This window comes from Pagrus pagrus, assembly GCF_965226575.1.
Source record: "Pagrus pagrus genome assembly, chromosome: 16".
NCBI classification, from domain to species: Eukaryota; Metazoa; Chordata; class Actinopteri; order Spariformes; family Sparidae; genus Pagrus; species Pagrus pagrus.
The window spans coordinates 4,238,273-4,264,389 of NC_140200.1; the positions used below are offsets into that span (position 1 = coordinate 4,238,273).

Below are 26,117 nucleotides of genomic sequence, written 5' to 3' on the forward strand. Positions count from 1 at the left end.
GCATATTCAGCATCTAATGAAAATATCTCTGTCTGTGTGTGGATTGTTGCTGGACTTGTTATGAACCCTAAAATTCGCCCTTTTTCACTTGCAGCATTTGTGTGTTTAACTGCAGGGTGGTGGAGCTTGATATCAGCATGACGGGTTCAAAATAACAGAAGTACTAACAGAAAGGCTTTCATTTCTCTGGCTGCTCTACAGACGTGTGTTATTGTTATGGTTTTAGTTGACAACTGGGCAACACTTATGCAATAAAGAAAGTGGAACTGAGAGCTAAAATCCTGATTCAAGATTTCATTCAATGTTTTCGTACGCAAACAGAAAAAGACGATGAATGTACACATCAATAAGTGCAAGGCTTACATATGCAAAAACAGTAGGCCTTGCATGGCCGTCATCATTACAACAAAGCAGAACATGCACATCACCGTCATGACATGGACTGACAGGCTAGTTAACGCTAGCTACCTGACTTGTGTGGTGTAGACTGTAGTCAGGAAATCAGTTAATATGTCTGCACATCCCTCGTCTCAAATTCAATGGTTATTTTTAACTGGTTATAGTTAAATGCCTGAAATAAGGTCTGTGGTTACCACAGGCTTAAGATACCTACACATTTTGTTCTATGACATAAAATACATCATTAAATGTCCCACAATTTAAATACAAAGTCCTTATGTGTCTTAAAAATGGCGGTTGCTAACAAGTTGCTAAATGAGACGGTGATCATGGACATTAAACTTCATCACGCTGAACACGAAGTCTCATCTACCATCTTTACAGCCGGACTTGGTAAAGTGGAAAGTGGTGTTGATCTGTGAAGATTATCTTGCTTAACAAAACGTGTACGTATCATAAACTTGTGTTTTCCGCAGAGTTTCATTTCAGCAATTATCCAAAACCCGATTCCAAATATCCCGTAGGTTTTTTGTCGAGGGAACCAAGGCGATTTGAACGTCCAGGTTAGCCTACAAAAATAAATCATCCCTACACCACTCTATTCATAGCCAGAGACAACATCACATCATCAAACACAATCTGCTGCTCCCTTCCAGAAACTGAGGCTGGAGCGATGTGCTGAGGGGCTCCCCGACGGTGGTTTCTGTTCCCAGGTCACCTTTCACTCCCCCCCTTCCTCACTCTTTCTCCCCTCTCATTTGTTTTCTCTCAGTGCTAATCTAAATTCCTCGTGAACACCTTCCATCACACGCCTGATGATCCGTGCACGGCGCCCTCCCTGATGTTTCATCAGTCCTCCGATACACACAGATACTTGCACACAATACACACTGTAGTGTGTCCCTGGCCTTGACCTTTGACTTCATCTCCCATAATTCCAGTGTGTTCGGATCCCACACACACTAGCCTCTGAGCGCTAACAGATAAATCCAGTACTAACTCAAACAGTAGAGGCACACACGCGTACACATATACAAACTGTTTACATATGTGTGTTTTCATGTTAGGATGACCGACTGTTACATCCCCATGACTATATGTGCGATTTTCTTCGGCATATCCTACAGTTTTCGCAGTTATCCGATGATGGCGAGTGATGTTAGCATGCTGTCAGCATACTGCGTGTGTGTGTGTGGCCATGTGCTCTCTCCCCTCTGAGAGTTGTATTTAATCTTGCAGCATGGCTACGACTCCCCTGACTGCTGTAGGCGTCACGCTCTGTAACACCGCAGGGGCCCACCGAGTGGTCCGAGGAGAGGAGAGTGAGGAGAAGCTGGTGTTGCAACAGGCACACGTAATGAATTAGAAAAACCTCCAGGTCCCCCTCTTCCTTATGGGGGGGGGGGGGGGGGTCCCATTCCTAAATAACTAGACTCGCTCTGAGGCTCATGAATCTATCATGTCTTTATAATTAGGGAAGAGCTATGCAGTGAGTAGAGGGATGCTTACCTCTCATGAGTGCTGACCGTTGCTTTTGCCGTTTACAACAACAGTAAAATGTAACATTAAGCGACATGACCAGGAACTCTTGGCTTTTGGCTGGTCATCGAAGCCACTATCTGGTGGACGTGTGGGGTTTTTCCAGTTCAGCGCGACCAGCAATGTGCAATCTGCTGATCACGTACAGTCAATTTTAGTAGTGGGTTAATTTAACAGCTCTGTCAGGGTTGCAATGACCACCGGAAATGTTCCAGAAGAAGAGCATCTGTTTGTGATAAAGCTCATGGGTATTTTGACATTTTTTTGTATTTTCCAAGCAAAACTACAAGCTCTATCAGATCTGATGAGGAGGCTTTTCAGCTGCTCTGAATATAACATCCTTTTGTTGCTTCTAACGTTCTCTGTGATCACAAATTTTAAATGATCAATGAACACAGTTACAGAGAAATATGTACATGAGAACAGGAGATAACGGATCAGAGGTTTAACAAGGTGCATTTCTCCCTTCCTCATTTTCTCACCGACTACAAACACAAAATACCATTTTCACTGTGAACAGTTTACTCTCCTGCAGCCACGACGAAGCCAGAAACCAGTGTACATTGCCTACTAGCACCCCGACGTCTGTGCATAAAAGTATCTTAAGGTTAATAACTTAATAGTTCTGAGGTGTGCAGAAGAAGGTAGGCTACAGATTTCAAATGAATATTGGAGTTTTGTTTAAGTTATTGATGAAATTAGCTACTTTCAAATCCTGAAAGGGTTCGGACTTGATCGTTAGATTCAATAATGGATTCTGATTCAGTTAAATGCGATGAAACCTCAGCTTGCTCCTCGCCTACTTGTTCCAACCTCCTCTTGTCATCTCCTTATGTGACCTGAGGGCTACTGGGGAACAAACAGAACAAACTTATGATACAGCATCTTTTAAAGATCCAATTACGCTCTTTGTACTGCAGCCACACACATTATCCAAGCTTGTGGAGAATGACAGCCTTAAAAGTTACATGGACAGAAATCTAAAATTACGCTCCAATTTATTCCAAACAGTAAGCGCCCAGCCACAGATGTCTGCGTTAACCTCAGTGTGCAGTCTGAGGACATGCACTGTCTTACCTCAAATCCAATTAGAACAACAGAGACGAGCGGCTAGTGTATGTTGCGTGCATGCGGGCGCAGGGATGGATACATACACAACAGAAAGTGTGTACGTCGGTGTGTGTGTGTTTGCATCTGCTGTCTGTCTCCCTATATGAGCTGAGCATGTCTAAATGGGGCCGTGTTAAGCCTTGTAAACACTAACCATAGTGGGCTGTGACCAGCATGCTGCCATGTGATTAGCAGGTTACAGCAGAGTGATCAGAGAGAGCCAGGCGAGCGGAAACCAGGGAATGTATTTTATGTGAGACCTTATTTTAGCATATATTTCCCAGAATTAGCTCCACCGTGGCGGGACTAATTTCAGACGTAGCGATGTAAACGCTAAATATAACATCGCAAACATCTGACAGATGCAAAGACAGAAGCTAATAAAATGCAAAGGCTTCTTCTTCTGCCAAGTTAGCACATAAACATGCATTGCAGCGGAGCACATACATATCCACCCAAACGACACACGGAGCAGATGCCGAGTTGGCAACGCAGCCGTGCTATATGCGAATCCTGTAAACGTTTCCTTGAAAAGAGCGTTTTAAAAAGATTAACATCATAAACACAAATAAGATGCCCAAAAATGTAAGCATGGGTGGAAAAATGTGGACATTTCTATTTGTGTATAAATCCATTTTGACCAAAGGTCTAAAGGTGTCTCATTATCAAGTTCAGAGAGCAGATGTCTTTGTGCACAACACTTCCTCGCATACAGAGGTGCTAACTGAGGTGGCATGGAGGGATCAAAAGAGGTCTAGTCCGAGCAGCCCATTACCGCCATAAACAACCATAGACACACACACACACACACACACACACACTAAAGTCCCCTCTTACCCCTGGGTCAGCTCTCCTTGTTGCCCCGTTGTCCATGTCTGTCAGCAGCCTCCCCTACACACACCAGCACCACTGGCACAGGGGCACATAAGCAGTCAAAATAAAGTTATCTCGAGGTAAACATCCACATAGCATTATCGCAAAGTCAGAGGGCGAGGGAGGGGGATGAAAGAGGAAAAAAGACGAAACGAGACGGTGTTATCTGTGGTCATCAGCTAGAGAGAGAAGGTGTTGAAAGGAGAAAGCCCCAAATCCTAGACATCTGTATCTGAAAGAGCAGGAAACGCACATTGACACAAGTGAAAACTAACACCCCGTAACCAACGCGCCACCATCGAGCATATTAGGGCCCAAAAAACAACTCTCCAGGTAGTCACAAGTCAGACTCAGTGTGTGTGTGTGTGTGTGTGTGTGTGTGTGTGTGTGTGTGTGTGTGTGTGTGTTGCAGCAGCAGAAGCCACTGAGGCGTAGAGGTGACGCTGCACAATCTGGATCACTGATCTAAACACACAAACACACAAGCGCACTCTCACACACTCTCCAGACAATCAGATATTACAGAGACGTGTTATTAGGGGACTGTGTGTGTGTGTGTGTGTGTGTGTAGGAGTCAAACCAGGCTGCAACTGTCTTGTATAAAGCCAACAGAGGTGGTGCAGGAACGGCCAAATCACTTACATACTTTAAAAGACAACCAGGGAAAGAAAAAAAAAAAAAAAAAGAGGAAATGAGTGGAAGGGTCTAACAAGAGTTGTGTGTCGGGCCGTGAGTGTGTTGGAGGGGTGACAGCATGTTAGCAACACCTCCAGAATTAACACCTTATTATTCACACATACATCATTGTGTGCATGTGTGTGTGCGTGTGTGCACGTGCACAGGCCTGTGTCTACTTTAGAGGCAGGATTATGAGACAGACAGAGGAGGAAGTGTGAATGTATGTGAGGCATGTCGGGCAAAACATGGGCCATTAGTCATTAAAAAAAAAAAGATTTAAGGACGTTCTTTTCATGCAGCTGCAGGTTTGTAACAGATATCTCACCTGAGGCCTCATTTATAAAAATGTTTTACTTGAATGTAGTTTTAAGATAGTTTTGACAATTAGCTTAAATTGACAGCACCTGACTTGTGATTTCCTCCAATCCCAGCACAAATGAAAGTTCAGTCATGAATAGTTATGGACCACAGAGAATATCAAATGTTTTGCAAGAGATCATGGCGATGGCAGAGGAGATTAAAGCCAGGAAAACACGTATTATTCAATGCACTGAAGAGTGGGTTGATAAACAGACCCAACCACACAGATTGGGATCCTGTCGCTGCTGCGCATTGTTCGTAAAGCTCATGCAAAGTTCAACACCGGCTGCAATAGCCCCACATAACCAGCAGGAGAACCACTCACATCCAGTCTAGACATTGTTTAGAAATCAGATCATTTCCACAACAAAGTAAGGTTTTATAAATTAATGCTTATACACGGTTCTGTTGAAGTCATACTTAAATGTGTATATATTGGTTCGCTGTAAACCTCGCTTTCATAACGCAATTCAGTCTGCCACTGGGTTTGATTTATCCTGAAAGTCAAATTACAGCACAAAGGAAGCGTGCCTGCCAGTGACAAAAAGCAAGAAGGCCAAAGGATTTATCTGTTAAAGCCACTGTAGAAAAACGTGCATTACCTTCAGACACAGAGATGGTCTTACAATCACAAGACCTCACCAGCAGAGGTCAGATTTATCACTGGAACACTCCTCTGCTATCTGCTATCGAGCTCATCCTGAGGTTTGTACTATACACTATATCTCATGATTGATGGGTGTTTTTGTTCCTGAAGAAAAAAATGCATTGTCTTAGTATTTCAACATGTTATACTCATCCACACAAGACATGTGCAAGGCTCGCCTGTCTGCAATGCTTTGTTTGCTTCACATCATCCGTCTCAAACATGCACGGCGTCCCACGACGTTTCAACCATTGACAGTCAGCTTTATGGTGCAAGATAACAAAAACACAGGAATCATACATAATTAAATAAAAACCTTTCCCTCATGCCATGCGGGGGGACATGAGAGGGGCTAATGCATTCTTTATGGGGCACAGCGACTCTGCACGGTTACTGACCGGACCAGGAAACAGGAGATGGACCGTGGGGCTCTCCCTCCACCCCAAAAAAAAACGTCCTCTCCAAGTCGACCTCATCGTCAACCCCGGCCATTATTTAGCTCTCCAGCCCCAACGCAGCCAAATACGCGCATGTTGTGTTCAGTGTTAGCCAGCGAGCAGACACAACAGGAGAGTTTGGTCTGGTAAACGGTCGCAAGATTGCACATTTCATCAGCTGAACGGTTTAAAGTTGGGATTATGACACTGACCTCCTGCCCCTTCCTCTCACCCTGAAAGCCATTCATAACAGCAACTCAACAGTTCCCTCACTCTGCCTCCTTTCCTCTCCCTCACCCCCTCCTTCCCTACCTCCCTCTTTCCATCTATCTCTCCCCCCACTCCACCTCCCTACACCCCCTCTCTGCTCCCTTCCCATCCGACAAGAGTTGTGTGTATCACTTCAACCTTCACACACACAGAAGATAAGTGTGTGTGTGTATGTGTGTGTAATTGATGAACTTGCGGGGGTGAGGACATTCCATCAGACGGCTGTCTCCATGCACAATCAGTCGTTGCCTCAGAAACACACGGAAAACAACCAGATTTTCATTAAAACACACGCACACACTAACTTGGACAGAGGCAGACAAGCAGCCACCCTCCTTATTTCAACATTTATCCTATCTCTGACCTTTTTAATTACACGCAATTACACGGACAAATACACACATTTATCTTCTTCGTGGCTCGACTCTGTGCGATATCACAAAGTGTATCCTGAATCCTTACTATCACACAGTTACTACCCTAACTTCTAGGGTTGCTCTTTCTCTTTGTAGTCAGTTGGCTCTGTCCGGTGGCTGTCCGGTCGGTGAGGCCGCGGTTATTTATCACCCGCCGGTGAAATGGAGGGGACTTGCTGGGCGCCCCAGCCCTTATTAGTGAGATTTACAGTGTGCAGGAAAAGGCTCTTAAGGGGGAAACTCTCCTATAAGCACCATCAGCTGTTCATCAGATAACACCCACATGACTGGACCAGTACATGAGAACTCAAACACACATGCACACAAAAGGTAGAGCGGAAACATGCCAATTTCCCACTGGGTTTGAAACATGGACCGGAGTGACCTTACACTGTCTGTAGTGGTATCTGGTGTGGAGTGTGACTTGGATGTTTCAATCCTTTCCTCCCATTAACCCTCCCTTAACACCGGCATGGATGCAAATACACTGAAATAACGAGCAAATCTTAGCTGAAGTGCAAATATTTTTTAATTGCAAGATAAGATCAGATCTCATTTTCCGGTGTCAGGAAACTTTTAACATTTGAAGCAGTATTACAATTATGACTGCTTCCTTATTTAAAGTCTCATGTAGCCTGGAGAAAAACCACATTCATCCGCTGAATTAGCGTTCTGGCTGACATCAGCGCTACTTGGCCGGCCCCGTCATCAAACACAACTGGTGGTGGAGAGCCAGTGAGGGATCAATTATGCTCTTGATGCTGCATTAGTGACTCAAGAGCGTCTGTGCAGATGGCGATTGGATACGTGTGCATGACTTCATACGGACTTACAGACTAACAGTGTTGGGATGTGCAGGGATTTGGGTGTCCTTGCCTCACTTGGTGTCGTTACTAAGGAAACTGGACATTTCTTAAGCATTACCAGTGGCGTTATAAGAAAGGAACTGGGAAACATATCAGCCTATTGTGTTGCTGCTCTGACACAAGCACACTCAACATTGCTTAGTGTGAAAGTTTAATTCCTACTTTGGACACTTCTTGTCACAAGCCCGCATCTAACCTCGCCTCCAGACACACAAATAGCCTCTACGGTCCGACACCAATGTGCTGGCGTTAGCGACACTTGCCACTGTCAGAGCTGAGGAAGCTCCTCTAATCAACCTCACACAATGTGAGTGTTAAAGTTAAATGTGTGCTTGTCATATCTCCCTGTCGCTGAGCGGTAGGCCTGCTTGCTCTTATCGCGGCTGCAAGTGCTGGAGAGGGTGAGAAAAGACAAACAGGGCCTCTGTCAAGTGTCTCTGCCACAGCCTTTGGGTTCAGGATCTGGTCTCATATCAGCCAACAGCATCATTTCTCACTTACTGCATGCGTAAGTGTTGTTTGACACCGATACAACAGATAGAGTCAAACATAAGCTGGTGTTTACTCGCACCGATAACAAGTCACAGCCACTGTCGTTTCCTCCGACATCGCAGTAGCTCCTAAATATCACCCATTAATGTGTTGTTCCACCCTAACTATGAGCAGATAATAGGTTCTCGACACTTAAGAATTAAAGTTTAAGGATTCTGACTGCCTTATAATGTTACCCAAAGTCTTGCAATTGCTTTGGCAACATGTATTTTCTTGGCAAAATGAGTTCATTGAAATACTGAAAAGCTCTGCAGCAGTCGTTGTGGTTTCACTGGCATCAGAACAACAGGGCAAAAAAAACCCTTCCTGGACCTCAAGTTTTGACTTTCATTCAAGTCTTTAACTGTGATGTTATATGTATGAGCCCACTAAGCAGATCTTGCGGAGCACTTTCACTATCATCCATATGCAGGAGCTTCTTCCTTCCTCCCGGGGCAGCGGCGGTTGTGGGCTGGATGCTGCCGCCGCCGACGAACGCCCTTCCTCAGAAGCCAAAAGAGACTGGAGTGACTTCTTAAGTTGTTTTCTCGGCGCTCTGCTGCGGGTACAACAAGAGTGTTTTTATGTGAGTCAGTGGGTGCTCACGTGTCTTTGTGTTTGTGTGTGTGAATATGATGAACTACGACGATGATTATTTTAGATTCAGTTCCTCTGCTCCTCTGAGGCTGTCACAGAGACAGAGGCAGGATGAAAGACTACGGAGAGAAAACCACAGAGGAAGAGTGAGCGAGTGTGTGTGTGTGTGTGTGTGTGTGTGTGTGTGTGTGTGTGTGTGTGTGTGTGTGAATACAAGCAGCGCATATTTACATGGCAAAAGTTCATTTCTACTCTTTGAAGTGGGGAGGATCAGTGTCTTAAGAAAACACAATGAGGAAAGGGCAGTTGACTTTGTGTGTGTGTGTGTGTGTGTGTGTGTGTGTGTGTGTGTGTGTGTGTGTGTGTGTGTGTGCGTGCGTGAAGAGAAAAAGAAACAGAGCAGGAGAAAGAGATGAAACCATTAATAACTTCTTTATCACAGCGTCCCTCATCCCCTTCTCATCCTCCCTTCATCCCTCTCCTGCCTCCCTCGATCTCTCCCCGTCGGACTTTCTTTCACTACTTGTCTCATCGCAGCAGAATGATGAGCTCTGGTGACTCCGGCCCTCATAAATTTGATAATGAGTCTCCTCATTAATGTGAATGCTAACTCCTCCCATCTCCCCTGTGCGTGTGTTTGTGTATATATACGTTTTCCCCTGTCCTCACCCTTATCTCCTACAAAGACGGAAAAAGAGCAAGTCCCTCCAGAAAGAAGAAAAGTTCACATACACAGAAAACTGCTGGAGGGGAAAAAAGGGCAGAGGGTTAAATGAGAAAATGATAAAACACAAGTAGATGATAGCTGGCGGTAAGAAAGGGAAGTCTCCACATGAGAAAGAAGACACCAGAGAATTGTTTTATGTTGTTCAAGAGAAGATTGAATTGTAAGCAGCACTGGGCAGCAGTCCTGGATGCTCAATGTTCAGTCAGTCTGTACTTTGCTCCAGATTAAATATATTAACAGCTATTAGATGGATTGCCATTAAGTTCTGTATATGGACGTTTTAGGTTCCCAGAGGATGAAATGTGATACGTTTTTTATGATAAAGTAACTTTCTTCGAGGTCAAAATGTCATTTTGTGCAGAACTTTGTACTTTGTGTTAAGATGGTGAACATAATAAACATTATACCTGCAAAACAGCATGTTAGCGTTATCACTGTGTCTATGTTAGCATCCTGATGTTGTTAGCGTTCAGTTTAAAGCAATGTCGCAGCCGCACAGAGCTGCTATCATGGCTTCTGACTCTTAGTCTGATTGTAAATGAAAGATTTTACACTAAACTATCAATAATTAAAGGATTAATACACCAAATTGATGTCGGCGGATTGTCCAGAAACAGGACAATGGAATAGCTAGCATGAGCAGCAATAGCAAAGGAAAAACTGCATGTTAATCTTTTTTTCCAACAGTTTTTTTATCTTTAGGAAATGAAGCCACTGTACCAGATTTTCATTATGGTTTGTAGCATATACAGTATACCAAGTTCAGCATTAGCCTGCTTTGGTTTGTGAGGCCTTTATGGAAAAAAAAAAACCAGGCCTTTGAATTTAACACCCCCTTTTGTACCGTTGTAATCTTAAAAAGCTGAATCTTGTCACAGTCTTGCTTCTAACAAAATAGTCAACTGTCTGTCACAGCCCAAACCCTTCACCCTTCACCCCATGACCTCCACGTCATCCACAAAGATTGTCCATAAAAACTTTGACAGGCAGCATGTGAGTCCTCAGATGATGATACCATAAGATCACGTTTTCTTACCTTTGTTCATTAAAAGACACACTCGTGTACGACTACACACAACATGTGCACACAAGCTTTACTGACTTTAAGATGTCTCGTAATAATTTTAATAAGAGAGGGGCGTGCAGAGTAACAGTGAGATAGAGTCAGAGGGAGACAGACAGATGGAGACGGAGAAGCAGGGAGCTCGCTCCATCGCCACCATGTCCAAAGGAGCTGGTATCTCCAGATAAAATAATCTGGTTAGTCTCAGCAACACCGGGAGGAGACATGCCTTTTACATGGCGTGGCCCTGAAAGTGTGTGATTGCATGCGTGCGAGTTAATTACATCCACAGGGAAAAGATACAGCACATTATGACACATTAAGATTACTGCTCTTATTGGAAACCTGGATGAAAGACAGCATGAGATTGAGCAAGGAAAGTTTGAACTTGAGTACTTGATTAACTAACTTTTGTCTCCACAAAGTCTCGGACAGCTCACACCCCTCATGTCACAGTACACGACTAACACAGTAGGTTACATCTTTAGTAACATGCATGTAGCATCATCCCCGCTCACTTTGAAAGTATGGGCCGGGAGTGTTGAAAGCTAGAAATCAGAGCACCAGATGGAGAAATCCCTGAATCTCTGGTACTGATCACAACATTTACCAAACCATGATGGCTATGAACGGCTGTTTGGTGCTTTGGAGTGTTAAAAATCTGCCCTCACTACCTGTTTAGAGGCTAGACGTACACTATTACATTAAAGGTCATTAAAGACCTATTAATAGATATATTAATTATTACTGTCTAAGCAGAAAGGACTATTTAAAAACTGGCTTACTACACACGAGCACAGAGAGGACCTGTGGTGTGTCACCGCTGGCTGAGGTTACCAACAACGAAAGCACGGCGTCGATCTGGCCGGCACGACGCTCACGATGTGACATTCTCTTCACTTCTCCTTATATTTCCTACCACTCACACATTTGCAGGACTCACTCACTGTACTTAATGACATTCAGATGATATAAAGACTGTATTTCAAGGTTTCTCACCGCTTTGGACCCAAATGAGACTTTGGCTGCAACTGTTGCGTGGAGACCAACCAGCAAAAAAAAAAAAAGAAAAGGAGGCTGTGACCTATTTTGGGTGCCGAGCCATAGCTTAAGTAACCACTGTCATTGACAGCATTCAATAGGTTTATTTCCAACTGTTTTAGTGGCTCAATTTTCACTGCCCCATTGCAAACAGATTGTGGGGTTATGGCCAGGAAAATACTCATAGGTTGATGTTGCATCCAACTGTTTTAGAGCGCAGGACTTTTGATGAAAAGGGTCAAACTCTTTAATATTCTACTTCTGTTGACATAAATTATAAAGTTGAAGGGTTCTGTTACTGTTTCGGGGGAAAAAAAAAAAAACTGGCTGCACGAACGCAGTGAAAATGTATGAGTGTTACGACTCATTATAAACCGCTCTATACGGTTATACAGGCTACTCTTCTTGGCGTATCTTTTACCTGACACGTCACGTTAGGGCAAAAGTAGACGTAAAAACTGTAACTAATGGGAGATTTTAGATGTTCTCATGTAAGCCGAACTCAGACACAGGACAGTGCAGAGAAAATGACATAATATTTGGCCATTTTTGCTACTTTTCTCACGGAGCCAATCAGTTAAGTCTCAAAAGGCCAGGACCCTCAGAGACTGTGGGAGGTATGAGGAGTTTTTTTTTACTTTCTCCGTTTGCCTGTATGTGCGAGAGAGTGTCTGCAAACGTGGGCAAATGTATGACTGGTTTTATCATCAGATTTCACATAATGCTCCGCTCTGAACGTGATGATGTCATAACCTAACCTTCACCAACACATCTACATCCAGCCAATCACAACTCACCACTAGCTATCACCATCATCATCATCATCACAATAATCATCAAAACTTTCAGTATCGTCTTGGAAGACCGCATTCACTGATGTACTGCTGAAGCCAGGTTTGAGGTTACAGGGGGGGGGGGGAGGATGAATTACAGCTTTAGATCCGCAAATGAGTGAACGGCTGCTTCTGGTGCTGAAATATGCTTTTTTTTTTTGTTTTTTAAACAGTGTTGCCGAGGTCAGGACGCCGGTCAGTCAGTTGAAACACAGCAGAAGCATATTTTCGAGAAGTAGGGCTGTTTAGCAGCTTGATAACCGAGCATTATCAACAAATACCTTCGAAAGCCACGTCATGACTTGGACTTGTGCAAACTGGTCCTGAGCCTGTTTCTATCAAACTGATAATGATGAACTGACCATAACAGGCAAACTGTTTTCAACCGAGAACAAGCTCCCTGTGAGTCACCGCTGATAAAATCTTGTGCTAAATGCTTAAATTATAATGTGACAAACATCAATGATTAAGAATAAACTGTCAGTACTGCATAAAAATTCAGGATTATGGAAGAGAGGAAGGAATCTGCAGACGTGCCGTTATATCTGCTGAGATGTATCAGTATGTAATGTATATGGAGATCTCTTTTACATTCTTTCCATTAGAGACTGCTAAGGTATCTCATGAACCTTTAAACTATGTACAGGTTAAGTGCTCTTGCATGGCTATTAAATGGTAACAAGTGCATCTGCCAAGAGTGTGTGTGTGTGAGTGTGTGTGTCTGTCTAAGTGAAACACACAGGTATCTTACCAGCACTTAAACCAGAATCATGGCACATTGAATGCACATAAAACTGAAGGTGAATATTCGTTTTTTCCGAACCTCCTGAGTTCGTCCTGGTTTTTCCATTATGAAGCTGATCAGAAGTGGCACATGCAAATATGACACACGCTTTCTCTCGTTTCCTCTCATACACACAAGCCCTGTGATAGCCCTTACAGACCTATAAGTGCCTGTCCTTAAGCATTAAAACACACCGAGGCCTGTGGGATGGGCAGGGAGAGAGGCCGACACATCGGCGGCTCGGATCCACGACGACACAGGGCTCGACACGAGGCTCTAACATTTCTAACGCTGCCCGACAGGAACTTTTTCTTGCAGTCAAATGAGCATAACAGCAATCACTGACATGAGATCTGCAACCTATCAGCAGCACTATCTCAACATTCATCACTTCCTCTGTATATCTGAAAACATTTCTCAGGTTTCACAAGGAGCGCAGAATCAGGACACGAGGTTAACCTTCAAGTCTGAAAGTCAACTTGATCGAGCGAGGAAGCGTGTTGAGCAGTTGCAAGTGTGTTGAGCGGAAGCAAGCGTGTGGGGAGGGTCGAGCTTACGTCTTAGTCACAGCCCTGTGCTCAGGGGATCGTAATTGCACATGCAGAGCAGAAATGTTCCCTCCTGAGAATGGTTTTACACTTGTGGATACTGCTCTGTGCACTCAAGTCACGCTTTTAGGTGTGCAGATTTTGAGAGAAATTGAACGTGATAGGCAGGGACCATTTTTCTGCATAACAAGTACTTTTACTTTTGATACTTGAAGTCAATTTTGCTGATAACACTTAGATACTCTTACTTTTACTTCAGGTTTGAGGTGGAGTATTTTTACAGTGTTGTATTAGTACTTTTACCTCTGTAGAAGATCTTAATACTTCTTCCAACACTGGATGTTGGTCAAGAAACGGCTTCTGCACGTAACCCCAATTATTTAAAGCCGGCTTACCAACTGGGCAAAGCAAAAAAACAGTCTTGCTGGGCCCCAAAAGCCACCAGATGACTGAATGTGTAGGATACATTATTACATATGGAGCGCAGCACTGTACAGACAGCTCAGTTCTCAAATAGAGCTGGTGTCCCCGTGCTATTCCAGAAAAGGAGTGTGGTCGGCTGCTGTGGCATCAATCTTGTCATCTGAGTTAAAGACAGAGAGTGATACATCTCCTTCTAATTTTCTGTTTCTCCATTCCTTTAACTCCAGCGGATGACAGAGTGATTTGTCTGTCTTTGTTCAAGGTGGTGATGCATGCAGAGGAATGCACACAGAGATTTTGTTTAATTCCTGGGAAACAAAGTCCCCAAAATAAACAGATTTGAAGTTGACACAACTACAAAGTGGAAATCATCACATTGGCTGAACCACATCAAACAATAACCATTAAGTCATTCTCCTGCCCTCTTAAAATCCATAATATGTTGAGTCTGTTAATGGTTTCCTCACTGCGTAGGGACATGCTGAAATGTGCTGACAATCGAAATAGCATTCGGTTTATTTTCTCTCCTTTTGGTTACCCTGTATACATGAACATAAAACATGAAATGCAACTCATGGCACTGGCCTCAGTATCCTGCCAAGCAATGACTCTGTCTGTGTGTGTGTGTGTGTGTGTGTGTGTGTGTGCGTGCATGCGCGCGCTGTTGGGTTTCATATTTATCTTGATTGTTTCCTTCCACGTCTTCCTCTTCAAAAAGTTTTCATGTTTCTCGAGGGTGAAACTTTATGTCGACTGTGGTCTCGGGTTTTGGTTATTTTTGAAGGCAAATGCGGAGGAAATATCCCAAACATTTTAACGGCCTCTCTTCAAAGGAAGTTGCCTCTCTGTTGAATTTAATTAACAGACAGAATAGAGATTGGCCTTAAATAGCTTGGCTTTTTTACTGCGCTTTTTAGAACTACGACATAAAACCACATTTAGCAGTCATCAAGTCTGCGAATCACCACCCCAGTTTATTTAAGCACAAAATTAGGCTAAAATGGGACAAATCTTTATAAACATAGCGGGACATTTCTGGGACAAGCTTGACTTGACTGCAGGCATTCACACCCAAGCGACTGCCTGCAGTTTTTAACAGCTTACATTACAAAGATAAAGCTGGAAATAAGATAATTACATACTGCGTTATGATCTAATGCGATGTTCTTGTACGCACAATATAAGCAACTTTTTGAAGCATCTTTGGGCATTTGTGCTATAATTAGGTAGCAGACAGCAAAGAGAAGGACACCTACATGCACAGCTGATTTATATTGATGACAGTTGAACGGTTAAAGGGGAATTTCAGTATTTTTAAACCTGGGCTCATGAGCAGTCAGCTGTTGCAAGAAAGCATCAGTGGTCATGGCTGTCTAATGGATTTTGATCTAGATGAGGCAATAGCTGTGACCGCTCACCTTGCAAGATTACAGAGAAAGATTTCTCCTTTGAGCGAGACTTGTTATTCTGCCTATAAAATGGATGTTATTAACAAAAGGTCTGTCTCTGTAGGAATCGTTTCTGTAATGTTGTCAGACTTTATAACAAGCTCAGCCAAAAACAAGCACTTTTGGTGAACTAGGGTTGGGCGATGTCTGCCGAATTGGCGTATGACGATGTTTACAGTGTAACATCATGGTGATGGACGATGTGTCCCCTCAGTGTTGTCATAAAGCAGCAGTTGCATATTAGCTCACCACTGTAGCCACCGCTACGTTTCCCACCGTTGCTCTGACATGAATCTCCAACTGTCTCGCCCCGCAGAGGAAACTATCTCCCGTTACCACCGACATACATCCCTGCGCCAGGTTCAAAAGCGTCATCATCTCACGTGCATGAAACAACGTTGTCCGAAGCTAAGCTAAGAAAACTGTGTATAAAAAAACGGCACGACTGAGAGAAACAGCGGTCAGTGTCTTGGGATCGCCTAACTCAGCTGGTTTAATAAGGAAATAATAAATGGTACATGGAGACGTAATGTTAGTGCACTGAGCAGCAGCATACTTCTTTTCATTTCCTCTCCCTACATATCACAAACGACAACAACTCTTGATGATGGTCTGAGTTGCCCCAACGGATCACGTTGCAGCCATTGCAGCCGTGTCACAGCTGACAGTTGAGGCGATCTACCAGACCAAGTCCAAAACTTTTGGTAAGTTTGAATAATTTACACATCAAAACATAAAAAATATAGGGCCTGGGTTTAAACATACCAGAGCTTCCCTTTAAGCTGGGTGACAATGCATTTTCCCATGATCAAACTGTGTTTCAAATGGTTATTTTTGCTTTCAAAGCAGTGTTATAATAGACCAAATAGTATACAAAAGTAAGGCCAATCTTCTGCAGCTGATTCGCCCCCACCACCTTGAGGACAGTCTGAGTACTGCACCGCTTTTCCCCCCAGAGAAAACCTCTGCTATAGGGAAGGAAGGAGGTAAGGGAAGATGGAAGGAAGGAGTGGTCCAGATGTAGAGGAGCCGGGTGCCTCAGAAAGGAAAGGTAAAGTGACAGCGCTCGTACATGTGTGTGATGTCTTCATTGGTCCACTGCACCAAGAGTCGTGTGCGTGTGTGTGTGTGTGTGTGTGTGTGTGTGTGTGTGTGTGATGTCTTCATGTGGGTCCCAATGGGCTGTAGATTTTAACAGAGCATGGATCACCATTACTGTTCCTCAGAGGGAGAGCGGCAGAAAGGGAACTGAGAGACATGCACGCACACACGCACGCATACATACATCTGCTTTGTTCCTTTAGTCCAGCAGCTGAAATTCCCATCAGAACTTTACATCGTAAAGCCCCATCATCATCATCATCATCATCGTCGTCGTCGTCGCTGCCTCTCTTTGGTTTCCTTCTTTGTTCTTGCTCTCAATTCTTTCATCCATAGGTCACACACTATTCTCTTACAATATTTATAAAACAGAGAAGAAGTGTGTTTACTCGTATTTTTAAAAGTTAAAATCACTGAGCCGACTCCCAGCTGCAGATATTCATGACAACAGCAGATCTGTATGTGTGTGTGTGTGTGTGTGTGTCAGCAGGCCTCAGCGGTGAAAACAGCGAGTTTGAAGTTTGTCCCCTCAGGGCTCCATCCAAGAACAAAGATGGTAAAAGTTTTATTCTTCGGCACACAAAGCTCACTAAAAAAAGACTACGCAACAGCACAATTGCGTGTAATCGTGTTGTGGCAACACACACTCTCCGGCACACACGCAGGCTTTTCAGAGTGTGAAAGCCTCAGTACAAGTTTTGCACATGCCTGCTCGGGGTGCAACGGAGGTGACAGCAGTGATGACTAAAGCAGAAGTCACATCAGTCGGCGACACAAGGACACACACACTCATGAATTAAGCCACCTCGGAGGCAACATCTTGCCAGCTCATTACACTCACTTGGACGGCGGCCTTTAACACATAGTACCACCTAGACAGCAGCACGGCCCCCCCACTGAACACGGAGCAGCCTCGTGTCCGACTCCAACAAACCGGATGAAGTGAGAAAAAGACATCAGCTAATCGCAGAACTGTGTTTTCTCAATTTTATGGGCTATAATGTGCGACTGAAAGCACATTAAAGCTCAAAAAATGAATGAATGAATGTGTGTGTGTGTGTGTGTGTGTGTGTGTGTGCACATTCCAACTCCTGAAGTGGCGTGCGGGTCAGAGGTCAGCCGTATGCAGCCCCTCATCAGCTCTCCTGGGGGGGCTGGTCTCACGACACACACGGGTCGACACACACTTGTTGACCACTTACTCTATTTAAGTGACACGAGTGAGCGACAGACAGAAACTGTCTGCTCCCCTGCAGCTCGACAGAGCGGCCCGTGTCGGCAGTGAGTGTTCAGGATGATCGTCTCCACCACACTAACCAGTCACATGAGGAGCAAACTTGATTAACAACATTTTAAATGATGATTATATATTTTATTTTCTACTCTCTGCCATGAATTTAATCGGTATGTAACAATTAAGTCACCAAATCAGTTGCAACATATGAGGAAACTTGCAACATGAACAGGGAAATCTTTTGGAAAATTGTGCAACTAATAAATAAAAACATTTTAAATTCTCATTTACAGTTTGAACAGTATCGTGTAATGAAACATGTAAACATGTAAACAAAATAAACAACAATGTTTGTACGTTTTTTTTTTTGTTGTTGGAGAAAAGCATTCATGTTTTTTCTTTAGAGGTACAGTAGTAAGTAAATAAAAGCACTTAAAGAAACAGGTTAAGCATGTAAACATATTTACAATTATCATTACACAAAAAAATAATTATGTGATATATACTTTCTTTTTTAATGGTAATTACTACATTAACTAATGTTAATTCATGTATCTTCATTATTGCTGTAACTGTTAACAGAATATTTATAAACTATCAAATAATGTAAGAATTAACATGACACCATTATTAAATGGTTACTTAACACATTGGTTAACTATTAGTTAGTTGTTATTATTATATTATTAAGTAATGCTGATTAATGTTCCCTTTTTGTGTGACCATATTTGGTATGAGGTGAACATTTCTACTCTCAAACAGGCACAGGTAAGCAAATAAAACACACCTAGTCTGAAGTCCCGGTATAAAGAGTAGGAAGGTAACTTGACCCGCAGCCCACACACTGACTTTATAACCACGTCTTCTCTATTTATCTGCGAGTGTGCGACTGTGCGACAGCGTGTGCTTTCAGTAAAAACAGCATTTCCATATAGAAGCTGTGAAGTGAATTCCCACCTTTGCCTTTTTTCACTGTCTACTCATTCATTCACTTTTCCTGCTTTCATTACACACACACACACACACAAGACACACCCACATATAGCTGGCTCCCCTCCGCTCTGCTTTAAAGCGTTGCCTATCCAAACAGGAAAGTGGCCTCTGCCCCGGCAGCAGTGGAGGGCACAGCAGTGGAGATTTCATTAGTCACAGCTAACAGGCTAATTATCCGCTTCAGCGCACCTGTAAAACTTAACTGTGTGTCAATCTCACACAATCACAGACACTGCATATAGGTGTGTGGGTGGGTTTGTGGACATGTGGGTCTGTGGGTGGGTGTGAACCGGTGGGTGTGTAACAAACCCGTCTGTTTCTGTGTTAATATGTGAACTGTGTGTCAATCAGGCCTCTGTGGGCATGTGAGCGTTTTATGTGCAATAGCACGACTGCAAACCAAAGCTAAAGGTTGTTTATTTATTAAAAAGGTACGGGACATCCAAAAATATAAAGCCTACTACTGTTAATTTTATCACCTTTATTTTGTGGTATGAAACTTGTTTTTACAAAAGTTGGACAGGGTTTTGTCACACCAAAAAACACTGCTCTAAACTGGGCATCTCCTTTGATGTGTGATGGTCTTTAACTTTGTCAGGAGAGACTGTCCTCCCAGAGGGACAAGGTCTGCGTAGGAAGGAGGTTGGGTGGGATGGATAGCTCAACAAAACAGACTTTAACACAGCAGTGAGCTCTCGTTTCCTTGTTTCCAACAGTTAGCCATGTTTTGCATGACCACGATAGTTTCAAAGTCCTTTTTTAAAGGTCGTTCCATGTTCCTAACCATCTGTTCATCAGCGTCAACATAACAAATAAAGCTCCTCTGACGATAGCAAAGTAAACGCTTTGACCCAAACCACCATGTTTTCCTAACCCAAGTCATTCTGGGGCCTAAAACTAAAAACTTGCCATAATGAGATCCCTCTCCCAGGACGGACGGACAGACATGCAATAGATGTCGCATGTACAGAGCACAACAACAACATCACAACTTACAAACTGCACCGACAGAATATCTGATACAAAATTATATATGTAAAGTTTCTATTTGGTTTAATTGAAGGTGAAGATAATTGTAATAGTTTCAGTTCAGGTCGTTAAAAAGCTCATCTGGCTTTAAGTATGGTTGACGGCATGGCAGGATGTGAGATTTCTGTGTTACTTTCACACTGCTGGCTAGCTGCCTTGTGGCACTTTTTTTGAATGGAGGAAAGGAGGAGGAAAAAAAAAGAAGAAGAAGAAGATTGCTACAATCAAATGCCCTGTTTGAGGGTTCAGGGTTTCTGTGTTTAAATTAGCCTAAAATAGAAAGATGAAGGAGAGCGGGGGCTACTGATGTGTACGAGAGTCTTTGAGGTCGAGGGAATTTCTCACCATTTTACTGCAAGTGCCAAAAACCCGCATCCTGCCCCATGAATAGAGCGGGTAGACACACACACACACACACACTCACTCAGACACCGGTACCCCCTGCCTGGCAGCCTCTTTGTAGCCATGTTGTGATTGTATCAGATGTGGAGCGATAGAGGTTAGGAGTATGGGGGTGTCAGTTGGGGGATGTGTGAATTTGTAATGTGCTTATGCTGGGACCGCAAAAGACAGGAGATAGGGGCACCAAGGCCCTGTTACACTCCCACACACTCACTCAAACACACACACTAACACACTGTGGGGAGTGCAACCCTAGCTCCCTGAGCTCCTTTCATCCTACTGAAGGTGGAAGTGAGTGCAGAGGTTTCCTGGAGTCACAGCGAGATTCAGCACTCTCTATATCCTCTGCAAAACTACCTGCTGACAGCGAGTGTGTGTGTGTCTTCGCATGGTTCAAAGGCTCAAGAGTGCACAATGTCGAGGTGAGCTATCAGTGTGTGATCTCTGAGGCTATATGTATAACACATCACAGTTTGAATTATTGCATTAGCCCGTATAGCACCTTTATTAAGGTGGCTCTGCAAGAAGCGAGGGCGGAGAACAAGCAGGGGTCTTCAAGATTTAATGTTGCTCTACTGTACATGCATTGTCTCTTTCTGGATACCGGTGTTTCTATGAAGTACAAGATTACAACTGCAGGGCCTTTGAGGATCGTATCGTTGAGCCTCCATGTGTGGTTGTGGCTGAGGTCCCAGAAGGTCACCAGAAGCTAAAGAAGGAGCAGCAAATGGTGTCACTTCCCTTTACGCCAGGTTAGAGGTCAAAGGGGAGCCACACTGGAGCACCGGACTGGACTAAGACAACATACCTACAGCACACTGCAGCAGTACATAAAAGCCACGGTAGACTGCAACACTAATTTCCTTTTATACTAATCTTCTGATTTCTTTTTCACAAATATTTTGACCATTTCACTTGTATAAGGAGATAACTTGACCACGTATACGTCATCTGTTGATATTTATGTAATCATTGTCGGGAAAAATGTAGTTGCAGTCAAGTATAATCAAGAAACAAACCTGCCTTCTTGGACTATAATTACACAAGGTTGATAAACTCATGTGACACATATGGGGAATACTACAAGTGAAAGCAGATGCAATCAGCTAGAGCTGCAACTTAATTAAAAATAAATAAATAAAAGAACAAAAGAAGGCAATTTAAAGACGTCACTGTGGACTTAATAGTAAATCGTGAAGTCAAAGTCCTCATTCGTCTTCATGTTTCAATCTTTAGGCTGATTAGGGCAGTGAATAAGGGAAAACATTCAACAAGTGACTTCATGGCACACAACTTTCTTTGTCTCCATCTTACCAAAGGCTTTCTCACATCCCGTAGACCCACTCCGTCTCCTAAGTTTGACAGGCAGGCTTGCTGACTGTGGTGATTTTGTGAGTGCAGTGGACCATGACACACCCATGGCCACATACATTACACACACTCAACATATGGGTGTGCCTCTAAAGCCGGGGGCGCACCACACGACTGATCTCTGGACAAGATTTTTAACATTTTAACAACATTTATTGCTGGTGTTTGCTGGAGATTTTTCTCTTATGATGTGGCACAATCAAGGTCACACATTACACAAATCTTCACTTACATTTTGAAATTGAAAAAAAAAATTGTGCTACATACTGAATTTGAAGGCGCAGATGCTGTCATGGAGCATTAATTTGATCCAAGTTAGTTTTTGTGTGCTATGATGTGGTTATAAAACAATCTTTGCCAAATATAGTTAATGCACGCCACAAAGGAGCAAGTAATGAGCTGTTTAAAGTTCCCTTTCAAGTCTACAGAGGAACTGTACTTTCAATAAATACAGCTTCAAATGTGACAATATCGATATTAATTTTAGGTTTTCAGATTTTTAACAGCATCATAACTGATCTTACAGAGATGCTACAAATACTTAATTTCTACAAAGTAACACACAGGCTCATCGAGCCCTCAAGTCCTGAAATCCCTGCATGTCTGGACGCTGTTTTATTAGTTTTATTAATCATTTGTTTGCCATTAAATAAATCTACTAAAGCTCCACTTACAGTTTTCATGACATCTTTCCCACTTTAACTTCCACTGTGTAAAAAAAACATCTACTCTTCTCCTCCCTGTCTCGTGTCATGTTGTACCCTTCGACTCATCTCACTCTTTCTTTTTATCATACCTGTTGTCTAGACACTTGAGTCAGGTAAATGTTCTAGCGCTTGGTTCTTTCAGTTTCCCTTCACCTCTCTACCTTAACTTATCTTTGGTACGGATGCCTCCCACTCCCGCAGTGATGCTCATTATGGTCATATGTGATGTTGATGGGCACACACACACCAATATCAGAGGATTTCCTGCTGCTCAGTGTGGTTGTGGCGGTGTGTGAGGGTACCTCCTGGCACAGAGCCTTAGCTGGACAGAACAACGGGGGCAGAGGAGAGTGTTTACACACTTTCACCGTGCGCACACACACACACACACACACACACAGGGCCAAGTCTGGCTCCTGTCCCCCTCTGCTTCTCCATATAATATATCAAAGCATCTCTGGGTGTCTACGGATCTCAGAAAATCCGCCCTCACTTCCTCAGCCGACCCACTCTCTTTATCTCCCTCTCACTCACACACACACACACACACACGTGCACACACCACGCATGGTGATGAAGGATGGTACCTCTCCGGTCTCCAGCTGATGTACACACACCATTCCTGACAAAACACCTGGAATAACACCACAAACACATATACACACACACAGTGGCCAGAGTCACCGCACCGCCGCCGGGCCAAAGATAACCAGAAACTCACAACTGAACTGTTGTGTTAGACGTGACTGTGGTAGCGTTATGCTAATAAACGAAAAAGATACCTGTGCTCTGGTGTGTGTGTTAAATCTTTGTTCTCATCAGATTATCACCCAATAAACTCCCATCACTCCATAACTATGATTTTCAACTGAACACCACGTCAGCAACAATACTGACAGACAATCCTACCTTGAATTTATTCATGATCGTCCATTATTAGTTTGACCTTACTTTGACTTGTTCCTCAACATGACTGCGCTCTCTGCCAAAAGGCGGACACAAGGCCTTCGAGGGCGAGACCGAGCCGGAGGACGCAGTGAAACAAATGGCCTGAACCAGGCCAGCTAGGAAAGAGAGAAGGGCGAGAAATAACGAGAAAGCGTGTGTTTGTTTTAGCTTGTGTAGAGAAGTGAAAAAGTACATCTGTGTCTAAATGTTGGCTCTCTGTGTGTTTGCGCACACATAAGCAGGAGAGAGAGTTAAGACGTCTATCTATGATAATACGGTCTATCACTGTTCACTTCCTGGTCAGGAGGAGGAGGAGGAGGAGGAGGAGGAAGAGGAGCTGGGGGAATATAAAGATAAGAGAAAAACAGTAGAGCCATTCATAGAGAAAGCTCCTTAGGGATCGTGGCGCTTTGTACAGAGAGGAACAGTGTGTCTGAGAAACAAAGGCAGGGAAAGGACCTTTAGTTTCAACTTAAAATCATATAATAAGTAAGAAGAATCAAAATCGAAAAAAAGGGAAGCCAGTTTGATCTATATGTAGATACAAATACAGCGTACAGTGTGCCATGCGTGTGGTCTCGTCCTCTCATCCTGTTTAGGAAGGAGAGAGAGACCCCTGTTTCCTTTGGCTCTGAACCCTCTGTTGTGACTACATTACAGCCCCCTCCATCACCACCCCCAACTCCATATGTGTCCCATAGAAAACCCTCTCCACAGGCCCAAAGCCCAGAGTCCACATGAACGGGGTTCAAACCCGAGGCTTTCAACAGTTGCCTCTCTAGCTTTTAATTAAACTCTTTAAGGTTTAGGAAAACATGTGACAAACATCGTGTTTCCATCCAACTGTCAAGTGAATTTGAAATGAACTTTGATACAGAAATGTCCCTAAAAAGAATAAAAGGAACATGTGGATTCGGCGCCTTTCCCCTCAACTGGTTTGGAGGGAACAAACAAGGCTTACGAAGAGCGTAGTTGTGTCAGAAGTTGGCAGTTACACGGCTACGTTACGCATGGCTGTAATAAACAGCGTAGAAGTGGAGGTTCTGAGCAATAAACAAAACCAGTTGTTAGCCAACTGCCAACAAACCTCAAAGAAGAAGAAGAAACAAATCAAGTCGCCTTGGCCATCAATGAGGCCAAAAATGGAAAGGTCTTCACTCTCCTCTCTGAGCAGAAACAGCTCATCAGTCATGTCAGTAACTCTTAATCGAAAAGGCAAGAACAACCTCAAACAAGCAGACAAGCTTTTTTGCAAATTTATTTTAATTTTCTTTAAATATTGCTTTCTTCATCAACCTTTTCTGAAGTGAAATTTCAAAATGTGCATAAAAATACATTGATGGAAATACAGCTACTGACTTTTGTTTTTTCCTTTCCCCATTTCCTTGCACCCACATTTAGCCAAGATTATGAACTGGTCTTCTGGAGCCAGGATCGCTTGTATTAAAAAAGAAGTAATTCAGTGTTTTGGGAAACAATTTCTTGGTGAACAGCAGGGTGCAGTGATCTCCTGGAGCCTTGTCATCACAACCAAGTTGCAAGGAGACCAGCAGTTGACTTTTTTAAAGCATGAAACTTCCCCTAAAAAATTACTAATTGTCCACAAGACAAGACACAACATGTTAATTGGTGGTGGGTGCATTTGTGGACAGTCAGGCAAGCTTACAGTCTTTATGCTAAACTAAGGTAATCAACTTTAGCTTCATATGTTGCACATAGACATGAATGGGATCAATCTTCTCATCTAACTAACTAAATGCCCAATTACATCTTTGTCAACATGTCAAACCAGTAGGATATACATACAGGCAAGTCAGAGAAAGAAGAAACCTGGAGTGAATTTCTTCATGTTTACCCAAAATATACAGAGCCCAGTTCCCTCCATCCCGGCTGAGCGCTGACAAATCTGCAGACCGCTTATCAAATTAAACCCCCATTAGCAGCATAAACACACAGGCTCACACACTCGCGCAAACAGCGCATTACCAGCACAAACACGCTAGCGTCTCACACATGTTTAGCCACCTTTCCTGCACAGACAGGGGTCACAGGCAAATAATCCTGCACACCACAACTAGACATGTCTCCACAGCCAGGTGAGCTGGACTGCATGTCACTTACTGCCCCATGCAGCGCGTGCTCCTGACCTCCGTCGTCAACTGTCAGCGCCTGTCATACTCGTGTGTCCGCAAGCATGCGCAGATTTAACCCCATAACGTCGCACCTGATGAGACACGGCACCCTGCGTGGAGTCCACAGTCTAATTCTTTCCATGCGCGCTTGTTAACATGTAGGATTTTCTTTGCGGCCGCCATAAAGAAGAGTGTGCAGGTAACACAATCTCATGAAACTTCTCTCTGTCTGGCAGCTGCTAGAGGGATTTACCTCATAATGTAGTAATGTAAACCCCAAAAGTAAGACATTGCCGTAAAAAGGACAATTTCATCTGTCTTCCTTCCTATTCCTGTGTGGCCCTCAGGGGACGCCTGACCGGTACTGGAGGGTGAGAGATTGGGGAAGCGGAGAGTGAATGGAACACTTAATATGCACTCCATCAGCATAAACCAATCATCAGATGATTTTCAGGTAGAGAGCGGTGTTTGGATGAACGTGGCGAGGTGCGTTTATGGGCCGTGTCCTAGAAACGGATAGAGGAGGAGTTTAGGAAAACCCTGGAGAGAGCGTAGACGTCCAGGAGTTAAAGGGCAGCCAAGAACCAAACTCAGGACGCATCGCGCGTTAA

General features: G+C 43.5%; 1 protein-coding gene across 1 annotated transcript in view; it reads right to left on the minus strand.

The window, feature by feature from the left end:
- The window catches only part of LOC311271488 (uncharacterized protein), a 107,988-nt gene that overhangs the window by 70,462 nt on the left and 11,409 nt on the right, over window positions 1-26,117 (minus strand). The gene's annotated exons all lie outside the window — the stretch shown is intronic.